General features: G+C 43.4%; 1 non-coding gene across 1 annotated transcript; it reads right to left on the bottom strand.

The window, feature by feature from the left end:
• Positions 1-14,361: 14,361 nt before the first annotated feature.
• Positions 14,362-14,436, bottom strand: Trnat-ugu. The gene has a single exon. It is a non-coding gene; the product is annotated as a tRNA-Thr (tRNA).
• Positions 14,437-21,382: the final 6,946 nt, after the last annotated feature.

Raw genomic sequence — 21,382 nt, 5'->3', positions numbered from 1 at the left:
GCAGTCGAGATGACAGGCATCTTATCTGCATGGCTGAAACGGATCGTGCAGCCACGTCTCGGTCCCTGAGTCAACAGATGGGGACGTTTGCAAGACAACAACCATCTGCACGAACAGTTCATCGACGTTTGCAGCTCGGAGACCGTGGGTGCGGTTACCCTTGACGCTGCATCACAGATAGGAGCGCCTGCGATGGTGTACTCAACGACGAACCTGGGTACACGAATGGCAAAACGACATTTTTTCGGATGAATCCAGCTTGTGTTTACAGCATCATGATGGTCGCATCCGTGTTTGGCGACATCACGGTAAACGCACATTGGAAGCGTGTATTCTTCATCGCCATACTGGCGTATCACCCGGCGTGATGGTATGGGGTGCCACTGGTTACACGTCTCGGTCACCTCTTGTTCGCATTCACAGCACTTTGAACAGTGGACGTTACATTTCAGATGTGTTACGACCCGTGGCTCTACCGTTCATTCGATCCCTGCGAAAACCTACATTCTTGCACGACCGCATGTCGAAGGTCCTGTGCGAGCATTTCTGGATACAGAAAATGTTTGACTGCTGCCCTGGCGAGCACAATCTCCAGATCTCTCACCAATTGAAAACGTCTGGTCAATGGTGGCGGAGAAACTGGCTGGTCACAATACGCCAGTCACTACTCTTGATGAACTGTGGTATCGTGTTGAAGCTGCATGGGCAGCTGTACCTGTACACGCCATCCGAGCTCTGTTTGACCCAATTCCCAGGCGTATCAAGGCCGTTATTACGGCCAGAGGTGGTTGTTCTAGGTACTGATTTCTCAGCATCTATGCACCCAAATTGCGTGAAAATGTAATCACATGTCAGTTCTAGTGGTATATATTTGTCCATTGAATACCCGTTTTTCATCTGCCTTTCTTCTTGGTGTAGCAATTTTAATGGCCAGTAGTGTAGTATTTGGCCAGCTCAAAGAATATTGGTGGCGGCCGTCGCTGCGACCGTCCGGCGGTAGTGTCCGACCGGGAGGCGGCCGCACATTCTTCTTCCGAGCGGCGAGCGTGGGCAGCGCCCGTGGTCGCCGTCTGCTTGGGTCCTGTTGGCTGCTCCGACTTCTCTGGTAGCGCGCCGTAGCGATTAACAGTAGCTGTAGGCGCCGGGGAAGGCGTCGTCCTGGGTCTGGCCCCACGCCGAGACATGACAGCAGTGCAGGTAGCGCCTGCCACACTGTCGTCTGTAATGGCGCGTCTTCTGCCGCCGGTGGTAGAGACAGCAAGCTGCCTCTTCTTCTCGGGCACCTTTTCGGCGCCGGTTGGTGCGGCGGTAATTGGCCTTTTGCACCGCTCGACATCTAGGCGAGGCAGCATACTGGCCGTGCTCGCCATCCTCTCGGCAGCCGGGAAAGACACAGTGCGTGCATAATGCACTATTATCTCATCTTCAGCCGAATCGTCGTCCACATCGAAGTCCGCGAACAGAGGCGGGTCAGATGGGGCCGTCGGGTGCGCAAACTCCACCGGACGGCGGTCTGCCACATCAGCATCTGCAGCCATCGTAAGTGGGGGGCCGGATGGGGCCGTCACTCGAGCGATCCGCCACACCCTTCGCTCTACTCAGCGCTCCTCTGAACTCCAGGCGCGCCCACGACATCTCTGCTCGCTACCAGAATGGCGACTAGCCGAGAGGATCACTTGGAAGATGGAATGGCGCGCCGTGGTCTTCATAGATGAAAGTAGAATCTACTGCGGACTAGTGATGGCCACTTGCCCGTACGACGTAGATCTGGTGAGTGCTGTCTCGTAGAGTGCATTTGTCTGAGACACATTGCCTTATCGCCTGGGGTCCACATGCTACAACTCTCGTTCACCTTTGGTGTTCCTGGAGGTGACGTTAAACAGCGCTCGGTACGTTGAAAATGTCGTTAGGTCCGTTCTCGTGACAGGAAGGTGACGTGTTGTTCCAACAGGATAATGCTTGCCCACACACTGCCCCTGAAACTCAAAGTACCCTGCAAGACGTGCAGCAACTTCTCTGGCCAACACGATCTCCAAACTTGTCTCCCATCGAGCATGTGTGGGATATGATGGAACGAGAAGTAACTCGCGTGACTCGACTCGTCAGCTGACAATTCTTACAGAACTATGTGAGCAGGTCGAACAGGCATGGCGTAACATATCCCAGGAGAATATTCGCCATTTGTACGATCGACTGCATTGCCGCCCGTGGAGGCCACGCCACGCACTAATACTTGTATGTCAGTATGGCTCGATACCTGGTAGGTCAGGACCGCTTGTGGTATTGATCTGTAAATGCAGTCATATCATGTACTCTGTATGTACTGCTGCAACAATAAATTCTGAGGGAATTGGAAACATCTAAAACGATGTACAAAATTTTTTGTGCCAGTGTACTTTCTTACTCCATTTTTACATGATGGAATTCAGTTTTTATATGCTGCAACGTTTTTCCGAAATTTTAAAAATTAAACGAAAAAATTAAGGATTTTCCAAATGTGAAAACATGTGCCAAGGTCCACATGGCTGTGAACCTAGAAACAAGTATTCTATTGAAGTTTTAAAGCGTCTCAGTCGGGAAAATCTTCTCGGTACTGTATTTAGTTTTTTATTACCCTACTACTCTGTAAAATAATCAATAAATGGAATCAAATTAAGCAGAGGTATTATCAAAAACCAGTTATTATTTTAAATTTTGAACTGAAGCCATTGGAAACTAACACAAAAATTTTCTATACAGGTAAAATTGTGAATACATTAACGAAACTCAGTTAATTCACAAATATCACATGCTCCATGGTAAAAACCCTTGTTCTATTTCAAGGTACAAGATGCTGCACGACTAACAAAGTATGGCTTAACCGTCTACAAGTTAGATAACTAGTTTTGAGGAGCGGCTCGTAAGAGGAGGCAAGGGAGGCCGGGCCTTCTCACTTTTCCGTGATAGAAGTAGTAGCAATAATTATTAATATAATAAACCATTATGCACCTTTGTCAGCGAGCGCGAAAAGACGTTAGCTTGCGTCAGTCCTCCTAAGCTGCCAGCACTAGAGAGCAAGTCAAAATGGAAAATGTAGCCGTAACCTAAGGCAGACACAGGCGCGACACATAAGGTGAGGAGGCCAACACATGCCAGGTCGGCTGCGAACGCTCGGCTGCTATGGTATTCATGAAGTCACTTCCAGTAACAGAGGAGGAGGTACAGGCTCTCGTAGCCGGGTTGACGTACACTTCCAGGGCACTGGAGGCCAGCAGGTGTGGTTCTGCCACTCTTCGTTTCTCTTAACATTAGTTATCCTGTGCGCAGTGAATATGAACCATCAAAAAAAGTTTTGCATCACCTCGGTTCCAAGACTTCCGGACCCTGTACAGAAAATTGGAATAGAGATCAACATAAACATCATTTCCGCCCTTTTTATTGCTCATGAAAACCACACATTGCATGTTGTACCACCACACAGCGAGACCTTCAGAGGTGGTGGTCCAGATTGCTGTACACAGTAGCACGTCCTCTTGCATTGATGCATGTCTGTATTCGTCATGGAATACTATCCACAAGTTCATCAAGACACTGTTGGTCCAGATTGTCCCACCCCTCAACGGCGATTCGGCGTAGATCCCTCAGAATGGTTGGTGGGTCACGTCGTCCATAAACAGCCCTTTTCAATCTATCTCAGGCATGTTTCGATAGGGTTCATGTCTGGAGAACATGCTGGCCACTGTGGTCGAACGATGTCATTATCCTGAAGGAAGTCATTCACAAGCTGTGCACCATGGGGGTGGAATTGTCGTCCTTGAAGACGAATACCTCGCCAATATGCTGCCGATATGGTTGCACTATCAGTCGGAGGATGGCATTCACGTATTGTACACCCGTTACGGCGCCTTTCATGGCCACCAGCGGCGTACGTCGGTCCCACACAATGCCACTCCAAAACAGCTGGGAACCTCCACCTTGCTGCACTCACTGGACAGTGTGTGTAAGGCGTTCAGCCTGACCGGGTTGCCTCCAAACATGTCTCCCACGATTGTCTGGTTGAAAGCATATGCGACACTCATTGGTAAAGAGAACATGATGCCAATCCTGAGCGGTCCATTCGTCATGTTGTTGGACCCATCTGTACAGCGCTGCGTGGTGTCGTGATTGCAAAGATGAATCTCACCATGGACGTCAGGAGTCAAGTTGCGCATCATCCAGCCTATTGCGCACAGATTGAGTCGTAACATGATGTCCTGTGGCTGCACGAAAAGCGTTATTCAACATGGTGGCGTTGCTGTCAGGGTTCCTCCGAGCAATAATCCGTAGGTAGCGGTCATCCACTGCAGTGGTAGCCCTTGGGCGGCCTGAGCGCGGCATGTCATCGACAGTACTTATCTCTCTGTATCTCCACTATGTCCGAACAACATCGCTTTGGTTCACTTAGAGACGCCTGGACACTTCCGTTGTTGAGAGCCCTTCCAGGCACAAAGTAAAAATGCGTACGCGATGGAACCGCGGTATTGACCGTCTAGGCATGGTTGAACTACGGATAACACGAGCCGTGTACCTCCTTCCTGGTGGAATGACTAGAATTGATCGGCTTTTGGGCTCCCTCCGTCTAATAGGCGCTGCTCATGCATGGTTGTTTACGTCTTTGGCTGGGTTTAGTGCCATCTGTGAACAGTCAAAGGGACTGTGTTTGTGATACAATACCAACAGTCAACGTCTATCTTCAGGAGTTCTGGGAACCGGGGTGAAGCAAAACTTTTGTACGAGTACTGATGTAACGTTTTCGAGTGAGGATAATATTACTTCTTTTCAGAAGCTTTCATTTTCAAGGAGATGTGAAACTGAATGACATCAAATTTGGAAGAAAGGACCTCCAACACCGGCGTTACATTCAAAAAGTTAAGTTCGAAACACGTGCATTCTGTAGTTCGTGGTATGAGCAGCACAAGTAATTATGTGGTAGCCCTACAAACGGAAAATTATTCTGCTGCCTACGTTAGCTGTTAAGTACAAGGAAAAAAAAGAATGGAAATGAGCGTATGGCATCGTTGGCCGGGAGGCGCCTATTCGGGGAAGTTCGGCCCCCAAGTGCTAGTCTTATTTCATTCGACGCCACAGTGGGAGACTTGCGCGCCGGGATGGGGATGAAATGATGATGAGAACAACACAACACCCAGTCCCTGAGAAAATCTCCAAACCGGTCGGGAATCGAACCTGGCCACACTTGCATGGGAGGCGAGCACGTTACCGCCCACCTATGCAGGCGGACAACAAGAAAAACTGTATTGTCTGCAAAGGGTTCCGACGATCTGAACAATCTGTTTCGAGGTTTAACACGGCACGCTTTTTCTAAAGGTCATCTAAGTAGTTTTATTTCGCATAAAGAACTATCCAAACAAGAGTTTAATATTTTGGAAATACTTAATGAACATTACAAATACATGAAAATCAGGCACAACAATTAATTGAAAACTAACAAAGATATCCCGAAAATTCTAATTGACGGCACGAGTCTTGCGTAATCAGGAGCTAGTTTTCAGAGCTAGGGCGATGAGTCTGTGCTGAAAGAAATATACAATTTGACCGAAGGTTTCCAATTTTGACGATTTCTGCCGACTAAAGGACCACTAATAAATTTTTAGGAGGAAATAATCTTTGTCTCTTAATGTATAACATACTGTAGCTATCATATACAAGATTATATACATTTTTCTTTAATTTTTTATACATTTTATATAATTTGTAATTTATTTACTACAATTCAATATTTAAATTGTCTCTGGAATATTTTTCGTCCTTATAGTTCGTTGAAGTAATATTTTTCAGTAATGCTTCATTGTTATTAAACTTTTTAAAAGAACTATAGAAAAATTTCCCAAGTCTGCATAGAAAAAAATGCAGATAGAGGGGGGAGGGGCAGCTTTGGAACTATGCCAGGGGCGCAGAATCGCCATGGACACATTGTTGCCAACGGTAACGGAATTCCGTTACACGTAGCTGAGTTTTTGGACCTTCGCGGCCTAGCGGCGGAATTCTAAAATTGATAAAAACGTAGCGTAAATTAAGTGTAAAACCCGATTAAATTTCGCTTCCAAAGTACAAAAAATATTTAATTAAGTATTACGTTAATTTTTAAACGTGAGCTATTCACAGACGAATACAGATTTAATATGTACTGTGCATGTTGCGTACAGTTTAATCGGCACGCTTTCATATTCTTTAGGATATGAATGATCTGATGACATCTGAGACGATAACATTTAAATGATAACCGGAAGTATAAATTAATAACTGGTCGTTCACAGCCAAAGAAGAAATGCGAATAGAGGGGTGAGCACGAGCGAGTTGAGAAAAAATCCAGAAAATAATTATTGTCTAAAATATGATTAAATGAAGATATTTTTAAAAAGTGATAAGACTAGTTAGTGATGACAACAGGAAAGCGAAAAGAAAAGCGTGTGGTCGGAGCAAAACTAAGTGACTTAGCGAACCACATTGGAAGCCACACATACAAGACGAACAACAAATCTACGGATCATTCAAGAAGTATTTCTCACGTAAAAAATAGTTTTTTAATTCATACTAGTTAGACAATGCCAACTGGTATTATTACTAGTACACCACTCTTATTAAAGTTATATTTTATGGATTTTAACTTTAAAAGCTACAGTAACGAATTACTATGTAAGAACTCCCTCTGGAACACAAAGCATTTGTATTATTTACGTCAACATAGCAGGAGCCCACTGCTTTTTCTTTCGTTTTCACATAATTAAACCAGAGAAAGAGCAAAAGGAAGCTACAGTGGCTGACATAAAATTTCATTTGTCAGTTGCGGCTAGCAATATTATTTTCGATTCAGTGGAAAATGTTGTAGAGACACCCAAATTCAATTTGAAGGATTCAACAGTTGCAAAAATATCATTCCATAATTGCACAACATGCGCTATTAAGAACAGACTCTTCTCAAATATTACGGACAAGTTAAGTAGTGATCTAAGAAACAACGCATTTTCCATCCTCAGATATCAACAACATCATGTTAATGTGTATGTTAGTGAGATATATAGACAATGATGAAGTCGCAACAGAAGGCAAAGCTAGCGATCTGTACAACCTTTTCAAAAATTGTATAGAGAGGTCTGAGTTGTTGTTGTATTCTTCAGTCCTAAGATTGGTTTGAGGCAGGTCTCCATGCTACTCTATCCTGTGCAAGCTCCTTCATCTCCAAGTACCTACTGCAACCTGCATCCTTCTGAATCTGCTTAGTGTATCCATCTCTTGGTCTCCCTCTACGATTTTTTACCCCCATCCACTGCCCTGTAATACTAAATTGGTGACCCCCTGATGTCTCAGAACATGTCCTACCAACTGATCCCTACTTCTAGTCTAGTTGTGCCACATATTCCTCTTCTCCCCAATTCTGTTCAGTACCTCCACATTAGTTACCCATCTAATCTTCAACATTCTTCTGTAGCACCACATTTCGAAAGCTTCATTCTCTTCTTGTCTGAACTATTTATCGTCCATGTTTCACTTTCATACATGGCTACACTCCATACTAATACTTTCAGAAACGACTTCCTGACACTTAAATCTATACTCGATGTTAACAAACTTCTCTTCTTCAGGAACGCTTTCCTTGCCATTGCCAGTCTACATTTTACATCCTCTCTGCTTCGACCATTATCAGTTATTTTGCTCCTCAAATAGCAAAGCTCATCTACAACTTTAAGTGTCTCATTTCCTAACCTAATTGCCTCAACATCACCCGACTTAATTCGACTACATTCCATTATCCTTGTTTTGCTTTTGTTGGTGTTCATCTTACATCCTCCTTTCAAGACACTGTCCATTCCGTTCAAGTGCTCTTCCAGGTCCTTTGCTGTCTCTGGCAGAATTATAATGTCATCGGCAAACCGCAAAGTTTTTATTTCTTCCCCATGAATTTCAATTCCTACTCCAAATTTTTCTTCTATTTCCTTTACTGCTTGCTCAATATACAGATTGAATAACATCGGCAAAAGGCTGTCTCACTCCCTTCCCATCCACTGCTACACTTCTCGTGCCCCTCGACTCTTATAACTGCTATTTGGTTTCTATACAAATTGCAAATAGCCTTTCACTCCCTGTATTTGACCTCTGCCACCTTCAAAATTTGGAAGGGAGTATTCCAGTCAAGATTGTCAAAAGCTGTCTCTAAGTCTACAAATGCCAGAAACGTAGGTTTACCTTTCCTTAATCTATCTTCTAAACCGATCTTCCACAAGGTGGGCATCTACCAGTTTTTCCATTCGTCAGTAAAGAATTCGTGTTAGTATTTTGCAGCCGTGGCTTATTAAACTGATAGTTCGGTAGCTGTCACATCTGTCAACTGTTGCTTTCTTTGGGATTGGAATTATTATATTCTTCTTGACGTCCGAGGGTATTTCGCCTGTCTCATACATCTTGCTCTCTAGATGGTAGTGTTTTGTTAGGCCTGGCTCTCCCAAAGCTGTCAGTGGTTCTAATGGAATGTTATCTACTCCCGGGGCCTTGTTTCGACTTAGGTCTTTCAGTGCTCTGTCAAACTCTTCGCGCAGTATCACATCTTCTATTTCATCTTCATCTACATCCTCTTCCATTTCTACAATATTGTCCTCAAGAACATCGCCCTTGTATAGACCCTCTATATACTCCTTCCACCTTTCTGCTTTCCCTTCTTTGCTTAGAACTGGGTTTCCATCTGAGCTCTTGATATTCATGCAGGTGGTTCTCTTTTCTCCAAAGGTCTCTTTAATTTTCCCATAGGCAGTATCTATCTTACCCGTAGTGATATATGCCTCTACATCCTTACATTTATCCTCTAGCCATCCCTGCTTAGCCATTTTGCAGTTCCTGTTGATCTCGTTTTTGAGGCGTTTGTATTCCCTTTTGCCTGCTTCATTTACTGCATTTTTATATTTCCTCCTATTATCCATTAAATCCAGTATCTCTTCTGTTACCCAGGGATTTCTACTAGCCCTCGTCTTTTTACCTACTTGATCCTCTGCTGCCTTCAGTATTTCATCTCTCAAAGCTACTCATTCTTTTTCTACTGTGTTTCTTTCCTCCGTTCTTGTCAATCGTTCCCTACTGCTCTCTCTGAAACTATCTACAATCTCTGGTTCTTTCAGTTTATCCAGGTCACATTTCCTTAAATTCCTACCTTTCTGCAGTTTCTTCAGTTTCAGTCTACATTTGATAACCAATAAATTGTGGTCAGAGTCCACATCTCCCCCTGGAAATGTCTTACAAATTAAAACCTTGTTCCTAAAGCTGTGTCTTACCATTACATAATCTATCATCTGAAACCTTCCAGTGTCTCCAGGCCACTTCCACGTATACAACCTTCTTTCATGATTCTTCAACCAAGTGTTAACTATAATTAAGCTAAGCTGTATGCGAAATTCTACCATGCGGCTTCCTCTTTCATTCCTTACCCCCATTCCATATTCATCTACTACTTTTCCTTCTCTTCCTTTTCCTACTACCGAATTCCAGTCCCCCATTACTATTATATTTTCGTCTCCCTTCACTGTCTGAATAATTTCTTTTGTCTCATCATACATTTCTTCAATTTCTTCGTCATCTGCGGAGCTAGTTGGCATATGCACTTGTACTACTGTGGTAGGTGTGGGCTTCGTGTCATTCTTGGCTACAATAATGCGTTCACTATGCTGTTCCTAGAACCTTACCCGTGCTCTTGCCGACCGGGGTGGCCGAGCGGTTCTAGGCGCTACAGTCCGGAACCGCGCGACCGCTACGGTCGCAGGTTCGAATCCTGCCTCGGGCATGGATGTTTGTGATGTCCTTAGGTTAGTTAGGTTTAAGTAGTTTTAAGTTCTAGGGGACTAATGACCTCAGAAGTTAAGTCCCGTAGTGCTCAGAGCCATTTGAACCATTTGAACCCGTGCTCCTATTTTTATTCATTATTAAACCTGCTCCTGCATTACCCATATTTGATTTTGTATTTATAACCCTGTATTCACCTGACCAGAAGGCTTGTTCCTCCTGGCACCGAACTTCACTAAATCCCACTATATCTACCTTTAATCTATCCATTTCACTTTGTAAATTTTCTGACCTACCTGCCTGAGTAAGGTATCTGACATTCCACGCATCCGATCCGTTGAACGCCAGTTTTGTTTCTCCTGGTAACGACGTCCTCCTGAGTAGTCTCCACCCGGAGATCCGAATGGGGGACTATTTTACCTCTGAGTTACCTGTTGATAATGTAGCTGGTTTTTGCGCTGACAATGTCCACGATATGGTAGGTAAGAATAAATCATTCAAGACCCATATCTTCAGTGAAAACTCCAGAAAATTGTGAACGTTTTTGTAATTGCCGTAGTTAGTTCACAAGACATCCCTAGCTATGCCAATCTTTGATACCTAGAACTGAATTCATCTACCACAAGGTAACCAAAATATTGCTGTATTTACGAGTACATGTTCTTATATTTCACTGCCTGTCTAAGAAACACTGAAGCTAACAAAAGCCCCTTTGAATGAATTCCTTATATTAATAACTTGAATACAAAGTATTAATGTTCCACAATATACCTTATACCTTCGCACGTTAAAATCCCATACAAAGAGGAAAGCGCCTGTTACGTCAAACTACTATTATTATGTTAACAATGACCTTGTGAATAATGCAAGATCTTCAAATTTCGTACTCTCGTCCGTGGGGTCGCTGATCGTCAAATGGGCTGGCTAGAAAGATATGGAACATACTTGTATATAGTTTAAGTTCTTTATTTAGCCTATATATCGTCAGTAATTTGTCCTGCCTATATTATAAATTATATTTGATATTGTAGCGTAAATTTTAGCACGCTCGTAGCGGAAATATGTTATTTTTGCCTAGCAACACTGCTCGGAACGGTTCTGCGTTGGAGATGAGAATGCGTATAATTAAGTGAATGTGTGGTTACGAGACATTTGAATGTTGAATGCCAGCGACGAACGAAAGACATTAGGCCCGACGAATGAACCGATTGGCTGCTCGTCCTTGGACCCTACACGTGTAAAACAAACTATAGTGCAGGGTTTCCCAAAGTGAATAAGTGCCCCGCGAAACACCGTTTTTCCGACGTTTTTACAATACTATTACGATTTCTGTCTAAGTTATGATTTAAAATTGAAGTAATCACTGAGTAAAACAAGTTTTCTCTCATTTTCTAAAATTTTATTAATCTCCTAAATAAACAAGATGTTCCATCTATGTACCAGGACTCTCAAAATGCCCTGTCAGATTAAAAGTTTGAGAACCCCTGCTATAGTGTATAAAGTGATTTGTTCGCGTTGCTCACTGCACAGCACGCTTGCTCGCGACGCAGCAAGGTGAGGCAGATATGAATCTGTACCTCAGATTAACGATTATCGATGTATGTTCAATGCTACTTTTATAAATATATCTTAGTCTAATTTCCACCTTGACGAGCCTACACACTAATAGGTAAAACACATGTAGGACAAGAATGTACATATGTACGTACAGCGGAGTAAACACTGTTTTTAACTTTCCTGGCATATTACATACTTGTATATGTGTCGGACCGATCGGAACGTTGCCTTTCACGGAAAACATTCTTACCGGCCCACCCTCACAGATTCAACTCTGTCGATACTTCTCTCATACTTTCTTATCTTGACTGAAGTTCTCCTAGAAGAAAGGATATTACGGAGAAACGACTTCGCAACAGACTCGGAAACTGTTTCCCGGACGTCTCTGTTTTGTAACTCCCTGGCAGAATAAAACTGTCATTAACATGGCACAAAGTTTACGCTGTTCACGATCAGATGATACATATGGCTCTTCATCCCTAAGATAACGTGTTTATGGTGAAACTAAGAACATTCGGCCACAGAATTAAAACTACTGCAATTTCCAGACGTGGTCTACCATTAATGAACCCAGTACCAGACGGGTCAAGCGCCGAAGTATCTAATGAATTAGGCAACCATTTCTGTTTCTCACTCCACTGCGCATTGCAACTGTCTCTTAACGAGTGTGTACTGAACAAACTGGGTGATAATTATTGAACTACACGGAAAAAAACGTAAATTAGTTATAAGCTACGGTGTGCACATACTTTATTCAACATGTAAACGTCACTACAGAAGATATTCGGATTTAGGTTGTGCTATGTTTGATATACCTGCCATCATTGACGATGATGTGGCGCAGACGAATAGTGAAATTTTGCATGACCCGCCGAAGTTTCGGAATATCGATGTTGTCGATGACCTGAATTTCAGCTGAGCGATGGTTTTGGGGTTATTGCTGTACACCTTGTTTTTAATATAGCCTTACAAAAAGGGGTGGCATGTGTTCAGATCAGGAGAATATGGCGGGCAATAGACGCCCATGCCAGTGGCCTATTGGGTATCCCAGAGCCAGAATGCGGTTCCCAAAGTGCTGCCGGCCGTTGTGGCCGAGCGGTTCTAGGCGCTTCAGTCTGGAACTGCGCGACCGCTACGGTCGCAGGTTCGAATCCTGCCTCGGGTGTGGATGTTTGTGATGTCCTTAGGTTAGTTAGGTTTAAGTAGTTCTAAGTTCTAGAAGACTGATGACCTCAGATGTTAAGTCCCATAGTGCTCAGAGCCATTTGAGCCCAAAGTGCTCCTCCAAAATGTCAAACACTCTCCTGCTTCGATGGGGTCGAGCACCGCCTTGCATGAACCACATCTTGTCGAAATCAGTGTCACTTCGGATAATGCGGATGAAATCATCTTCCAAAACCTTCACGTACCGTTCGATAGTCACCGTGCCATGAAGGAATATCGCACCGATTATTCCGTGACTGGACATTGCACATCACTCAGTCACCTGTTAAGGGTGAAGAGACTTCTCAATCGCGAAATGCCGATTCTGAGTCCTCCAAATGCGCCAGTTTTGCTTATTGACGAACGTATCCAAATGAAAGTGGTCTTCGCTAAACCAACAACAAGGCGCATGCGCATACTAATTCCCATTATGGCCCGCGGCCAACTGTGCAAATCGTTCAAATGGCTCTGAGCACTATGGTACTTAACTTCTGAGGTCATCAGTCCCCTAGAACTTAGAACTACTTAAACCTAACTAACCTAAGGACATCACACACATCCATGCCCAAGGCTGGATTCGAACCTGCGACCGTAGCGTTCGCGCGGTTCCAGACTGTAGCGCCTAGAACCGCTCGGCCACTTCGGCCGGCCCAACCGTGCAGTTTGAAAGTCCTTACGCAAACCGTACAGAAGTTATGACGATTTTATTTCATGGAGTTCAACAATTGTCACCCTGTAGCTACGAACTGTTGATCTGGCAAATCGAAATAACATTTCCATTTGGTCCTATTTACGTCTAGGAGATGTTCTGATTCATCCGTTCTATCAATGTTCGTATTGGCGTAGCATTCGCGTTGTCGGTTTGTGGGAAGTATACGCCTCAGAATTGCCAGCAATTTAAGCAACTTTTAACTGTTTTTGAGATGAAACTTGGGTTGTCGACTGTGGTTACACCTTTGGGACAGTGATTTCACACGCGGTACAGAATCTTTCAGTACGGTAAGGATGATACCACTCCGGACGAGCGGATAACGCAGCTCACAACTCAACATTTCGATGCCGTTATCGTAACAATAATGTAAAATGAGCGCGTTCACTGCGTTACTGGTTTCACTTGCTTACTGGCATCCTTTCATGCTTTATTTACGTGCAACATTACCTGAAATATGTAACACATATTGGTTGTCGACAAGGGACGCCACCGTCTTTTTTAAATCCTCTGCACTCTAAACTCATACCGCTGGTGCTTCGCGATTAGTCAACCGGGGGCAGCTGCACACGGATATTTCATTGCCATAAACACATCGTCAGTTACAATTCGGTATCAGCCAGGTTCTGAATCCACCTTTTGCGCGTTTATAATTTCTCTGCTTCGCAGATGCGACTAACACGTTAGCAACCTCTAGGCTTTCCACACACGAAGCGCCTCAAAAGCAACCCACTGCCGACGTGAGTTAGTAAAGGAGCGCCAGCTACGGAAATCATTTCCCGTGTAGTTAAATAAAGCTCCGCAGAAGACGCGATTGCAGAGTAACTCCCCAGTCAATAGTTTGCAACGGCGTTACCAACCAGTTGCTAGCGAGTCGGCGCCCGTGCTGCTGAGTTATCTGAGTTGCGACGTGTCCTCTGACAGCTCAGTAGTGTATATATACTAAGATGGTAACTGTACTTTCGGACATGTCCGAAAGAACAGATACCATCGGTGACCATGCAGCTCGTTAGAATGAAATTACAATGAAATGAACACCCTTAGCTGCTTACAGGCGTTGACATACGTCAACGGGGACCGATGAAAATGTGTGCCCCGACCGGGACTCGAACCCGGGATCTCCTGCTTACATGGCAGACGCTCTATCCATCTGAGCCACCGAGTACACAGAGGATATCGCGACTGCAGGAATTTATCTCTGGCACGCCTCCCGCGAAACCGACATTCTCAGCGTATTGTCCCGCACTACATTCGTAGTGCCCCCGCCCATTATACTCATTACTCGCAGCGCGTTGCCGATTCCCGTAAGAGTTCGGGCACTGTTTGTGCATTCGCAAGAAGAAGAAGATGGTCAAGTGGCCGGTGAGCCTTAACTATATATATATATATATATATATATATATATATATATATATATATATATATATATATATATACTAAGATGGTATCTGTTCTTTCGGACATGTGGGATTCGCGGGAGGCGTGCCAGAGATAAATCCCTGCAGTCGCGCTATCCCCTGTGTCCTCGGTGGCTCAGATGGATGCCGGCACGGTAGCTCAGCGTGTTCGGTCAGAGGGTTTCGCTACCCTCTGTAATAAAAAAAACTGAGTAAACGGGTCAACGAACAACCTGAACGAGTGTCTTCGCACGTCCGCCACGAACAAATTCAACGACCAATATAGAGCAAAAATGAGAATTAAAAAAAAAAAAAAGATGGATAGAGCGTCTGCCGTGCAAGCAGGAGATCACGGGTTCGAGTTCCGCTCGGGGCACACATTTTCATCTGTCCCCGTTGATGTATGTCAACGCCTGTACGCAGCTAAGGGTGTTCATTTCATTGTAAGCTCAGTAGTGAACATGAACGAGCAGATTGGCTTTGGACGCGAAGTCGAAAGACATACAATTTTATTCAGCTACAAGCTCCCAGGCTACGGCAGGAGAGATTTGACACAGAAAGTGGGGTGTGAAGAGGGAAAAGAATGTTATATGAAATATGTAATGCCTGTACATACATTGTTTAGAATAAAATTACCGGTACATCAACTGAAGCAAACGTACAAAAAATTGTAAATAATTCTGTGTGACTAGCAGACTGGGAGAAAATGCTGAGATTCAGAATACCAAAGATTACTATAAATCTTGTGAAATTGACACTGAAAGGCCTGAAAGGGGTAGTGAAAATGGATGGAGAATATTCCAAGGCGTTTGATATAAAAACAGGAATGAGGCAAGGAGATGGATTATCACCACTCTTGTTCAACATTCCAATACAGGAAGAGCTGGGTGGAGCAATGAAGCGGAAGAGGGAATTAAAACAGGAACAAAAATTAATGTACTTGCCTTTGCAGATGATCGCTGAAAATCCAGATGACTTTAAAATATTTGCAAAAAGACTCTTTCAAAAAGCAAAGGAAGCTGGATTATAAGTAAATGATGAGAAAACAAAAAATTCATGAGGGTAGAAAGAAATTACAGAGCAGAAAGACGGGAAGCTCTGCAAATCGATAACACATGTTTGAAGAAGTAGATGAGCTTAAATATCTGGGGGTAGTAGTAAACAACAAAAACTATGAGAAGCAAGAAATAGAGGCGAGGATGGAAGCCGCATCTAGAGCATCGAACTCGCTCTTCAAAGTGTTGTCATCTAAAATTTTCTCAAGAGGAACCAAAGTAAGAATATATAAAACCATCACCAGGCGAGTATTACTATATGGGGCACGAATATGGAGAATAGATCAATACACGGAGAGAAAGATAAAAGTTTTTGAAAATAAAGTCCTGGGAAATATATTTGGATCTATCTATGAAGGAGAAGAATGGCGAAGAAGGAAGAACAGGGAGCTATACAATGAACCAGACGAAGTTGTGGAAGCCAAGACAAGAAGACTAAGATGCAGCCACATCTATAGAAGATAGCAGGGATCTTTACTGAGAGAAGCCTCAGAGAATAAACCGGAAGACCAAGACCTCTAGGCAGACCGAAAATGAGATGGAGAGACCAGATTGCCAAGGATCTCCAGGTACAGGGAACAAGGAAAGGAGATGCCGAAGACAGAGTACCGTGGAAGAGGTTTCTTGACGAGGCCAAAAACCGACTGCGGTTTGTGGGGCCAGGAGAGTAAGAGTAAGCGTAAGAGTTTGTGTGACTAGCAGCCTTTGCCGTTCTGTAAAATTACACGTCAGATGGAAATGAACAGCAGAAAGCCTCAAATCTCCGATACGTGTAAATCCAAACGTATTCACAAACAAATGATTTAACGAGCACAAATCGCCGTCAACTAGTTTCCATGTAATTAAATCTCAAGATATGTGGGTTTTCAAAATAAAAGTGACAATGTGTTACGGCGGAAGAAATCATCAGCGCCAAATCACTGTTGCATCGTTTTCTCGTTCTGTAAGAAGCTACGAATTTCGAATCCGTCTGTTACAGTTCCTTGGTTGCCTACAGTTTATATTTCTTTCGATGTACGGATGAACCCACAATCTTATTCGCGTTTTAATAATAATAGAGAACCGCACCTTCTTCTGAGCTTGAATCCGTGCTCGCCAAGCCGAGTGTAACGAGACGACGCTCGGGTCCAGCAAACAGTAATCCCTCTCCTTCGCACTCCCATGCGGCAGCTGCCGTTTCTCGTTTTGAGCTGCACCTTGAGCGGAACTGCGTTATCAGCACTTAGTAGCTTTTTGGGGTCGCTATCCATTCTAATAGTAGACTATATCCCAAGTCAACCGGGATCAAAATATCGACTCTATGGAACAGCAACTCTTCATACGTACTGAAAGCCCAAATTTATATAGGAAAGGAGGGCGCCATAAATAAATTTGGTAGTTGCTGACCTTACTTCCGAGTTGCGAGGTCATCATACCTTTTACGTCATACAATTTGGGACAGGTGGTCCTGAAAAGGGGATTAACGAGATTGGTAGCAATACGGAAAAATAACCCAGAGATTCCACAAAATAAGTCGTACAAAGACGTTCACAGCTCTTCATTTTACTTCGTAAATAACTCTACGATATTCACTTACATTCCTAAGAGAAAAAAGAACATGGTGTTACTGAGCACACTCTACATCTACATATATACTCCGCTAGCCACCAAGCGGTGTGTGGCGGAGGGCACAATTCGCGCCAAAGTCATATCCAAACCCCCCCCCCCCCCCCCCCCCCCCCCCGCCGCCCCTCTGTTCCACTCGCGGATCGCGTGAGAGAAAAACGACTGTCTGAACGCCTCAGTACGAGCTCTTATTTCCTTTATCTTTGAATGACGATCATTACGCGATTTGGAAGTTGGTGGTGATAATATATGCTATACATCCTCGGTGAAGATTGGATTTCGGAATTTAGCGAGCAGCCCCTTCTGTTTAGCGCGTCGTCTATCTGCAAGTGTGTCCCACTTCAAGCTTTCTATGAGATTTGTAACGCTCTCGCGATGGCTAAATGTACGTCACGAATCTTGCCGCTCTTCTTTGGACCTTCTCAATCTCTTGAATCAGACCCAACTGAAAAGGGTCCCATACAGACGAACAATACTCTAAGACTGGACGAAATAACGTATTGTAAGCTGTTTCCTTTGTTGAAGGACTGCATCGCTTCAGGATTCTACCAATAAACCGCAATCTAGAGTTCGCCTTACCCGTTACTTGTGTAATCTGATCATTCCATTTGGGATCATTTCGAATAGTCGCACCCAGATACTTGAGTGATGTTACTGCTTCCAAAGATTGATCATTTATTTTGTACTCATACATCAATGGGGATTTTCGCTTTGTTATACGCAGTAGGTTACACTTACTAATATTGAGAGATAACTGCCAGTCATTACACCACGCATTTATTTTCTGCAAATCCTCACTGATTTGTTCACAACTTTCGTGTGATAATCCTTTCCTGTAGACTACAGCATCATCGGCAAACAGTCTAATGCCGCTGTCAGTACCATCAACCAGATAGTTTATGTAAACCGTAAAAAGCAGCGGACCTATTACGCTGTCCTGGGGCACACCTGAAGTTACGCTTGTTTCTGTTGAAGTCACCCCGTTTAGGACGACATACTGCTCCCTGTCTGTTAGAAAACTTTCTATCCAATCGCATATGTCATTGGATAGACCGTAAGCGAGCACTTTTTGTAGCAAGCGACAGTGTGCAACTGAGTCGAACGCCTTTCGAAAGTCGAGAAATATGGCAACAACCTGGGAGCCGGTATCTAGAGCCTGTCGTAAATCATGCACAAAGAGGGCCAGCTGTGTCTCGCAGGACTACTGTTTCCTAAAACTGTGCTGATTTCTGCAGATGAGCTTCTCAGAGTCTAGAAAGGTCGTTATGTAAAATATGTTCCATGATCCTACAACAAATCGATGTCAGTGAAATTGGTCAGTAATTATGTGCATCCGATTTTCTACCCTTTTTACAGATTGCTATGACGTGGGCCTTTTTCCAGTCCCGTGGAACTTTCCGCCGTTCCAATGACAAGGTTGATAAGAAACCAAAAATGATTGTGGACTGCAGTGCATGAAAGAGCTGCACACACACACACTTGACCAACTAACTGATACATACACATGCAAACGAAAACTCAATAGGTGGTCGATGACTGTTTTTCCATACTATTTTTGATGTTTCTGGTTATAATGCGCATGTCTTGTAGATTCTGACTGACCATTGCTGGAATGCAAGAAAATGTGACAGATGGAGGTTATTCTTGGAGGAACTTGTAAAGTCACTGGAAACAGAAAACATTCCTTCAAGGACGCATTTCCCAAGAACAAAAGATTATCTGAAGGCCGTCAAGAGCATACAAACCCTGAAAGTGTAGTAAATATGTCAGAATCAGCAGCAATAATAAAATCTCCTAGACGCGTTCTGTTCAGCGAGCAATGACAATAAAACAAACATATTGTGTGAAAAATATAACAAAAATCTTTGCAAAACGCATGTCACCTACTTGTGTCCAAGCTACCGGAGTAAACATAAAAATCAGAGAAAAATGTTTTGCTCTCGAAAAATATTGTCTGTATTGAAGAATGTTATCAAATTCACGATTTTCTCCATATTTATGTCACTTCTTGTGTCCAAACTGCAATCAGCACAAAAAAACAAGGATGAGAAAAGAAAAATAACGCAATGAGTGCTAAGTAGAATGCGTAAGTGAAAACAGTCTGTTAGTCCGAACTTACCCAGATCACGAGGGCCATTCGATACTACACTTCGCCTCTGACAAGTGAGGTAATGTTTATGGCTGCTGTGACGTCACCGTTTGGTGCGTATTCGCAGTTTGTTAGAAGTCATGGTTGTGGTGACTGATCTGTAGCTTAGCCGGGGTTCTATGGTAGGCTGGTAGCTGGGAGTGTGGTTTAGATTTAACGAAGCCAACGAATGTGGAAAAAAAAGCAAAGAAACATCTTAAAGTAGTCACAGACTGATCAGTACCTTAACCAAAGGTCTAGGTTAGAACGGAAGATGACAGTTTGGCTGTGAGTTGTAGAAACCACAAAATCTGGTTGTGGTGACATATTGACCTCTAGCTTAGCCAGCTTGAAAGAATCACCACGGCTCTCAATTTATAGTCGCCATTCTGTGTACGACTATCGTCACGTTTCCTTGTCCGTCACTGGTCAAAACCAACGACTAATATCGAATATATCTAGTATTAGTTGAAAACAGGAATGGTTGCAATTTTAGTTTTTTTATTTATCAACTGCTCGTTTCACCTTATTTAGGCATCTTCAGGCTGATCTTAATTTGGTATTTCTTAGGACGATCCTTCAGACAGTGTAGCTAAAGGGCATCGTCGAGTACATCAGGCCAACATCGTCTTCGTTAACCTCAGTAAATACTTTCTAGATGGACGTGAGTGACTCCACGACCTGCATAACGCGTGAACGTTCACAGCAGCAAATTCTAGAATAAGATGGGGCTTTAGTAGTTAGCATAATGCTAACTAATATCTCTTTATCCATTTTCCCGACATTAATGTTAAACTAATAAAGTTTTTTTAATAGAGTTCTGTGTAGATCTATTATTATTATATTATTATCGTTACATCGCGGAAATGCCATATAGAAAAGCCGGGCGCAGAATCGTGTTTTTTTGTGGGGGGGGGGGGGGGGTGACTTTGTGCCCTGTTCCTATTTGGTCCAATAACCAGTGGCCATTTGCGAGGGTGTCCACAAATTCTGCATATATAGGGAATTTTAATAAATTATAATAAATATTCCATACTATATAAATATTAATAAATAGATAGCAATAAAATAACCTCGTAATTCTAATACATTTTGGTTTTTCCAGATTGACTGATGGCTCTGTCTAAAGAAGAACGAGTGGAGTTGGCAGTCTAAGTGGACGCGAAGGATGGTCATATCGCAAAATTGCGGAAGAATTTAACATTCGACCACCTCATCGCCAAACTATTTGTTTCACTGCCGTCGGGAAATTAATCACCAAGTTAAAGAAACAGACAGTTTGTTGGACAAATCCCTTCCAGACGACCAAAGATTTCAGACGAGACGAAAGAGGCTGTCTTGGTCAAGGTTTATGCTAGCCCATTGAAATCGCTTCGACAGAAATCCACGGGGTTGGGAGTTCCAAGGTCAATCATCCAGGTAATTCTGGAAGAGGAGAGGTTTCACCTGTACAAGTTACAGATACCGCCGCACTTAAATGAAGATGACCCTGGTAGACACATGCAGATGTGTGAATAGTTTGCAGATAAAATGGATGAAAATATAAATTTTACTAAAGAATGTGTGTTGTTCAGTGATGAAGCAGTGTTTCATGTCAATGGGGAACAGACAAAATCTTCGATACTGGTCATTAGATGAGTCCATACAAACAGCAGGGCTGCCAAAAGGTGATGGTGTGGAGTGGTTTGTGGAAAGGTCATGTGCTAGGACCTTTCTTCTTTGATGAACATGTAATAGGTGAGACTTGTCTGAACATGCTGAGAGGCAAATTGATGCCTCAAATTGGGCGTCTGGGTGAGCCACTTCCAAACCGGTTTCAGCAGGGCGGAGTCCCTGCCCATTTTGCTGCAGCTGTTAGAGATTGGTTGAATGACTATTTTCCTTACCGAATTGAAAGAAGAGGTCTTGTGGATTGGTCACCATGTTC

This window comes from Schistocerca piceifrons, chromosome 2, assembly GCF_021461385.2.
Source record: "Schistocerca piceifrons isolate TAMUIC-IGC-003096 chromosome 2, iqSchPice1.1, whole genome shotgun sequence".
NCBI classification, from domain to species: Eukaryota; Metazoa; Arthropoda; class Insecta; order Orthoptera; family Acrididae; genus Schistocerca; species Schistocerca piceifrons.
Note: the sequence above shows the minus strand (reverse complement) of the source record. Positions and strands in the feature narration are given on the sequence as shown.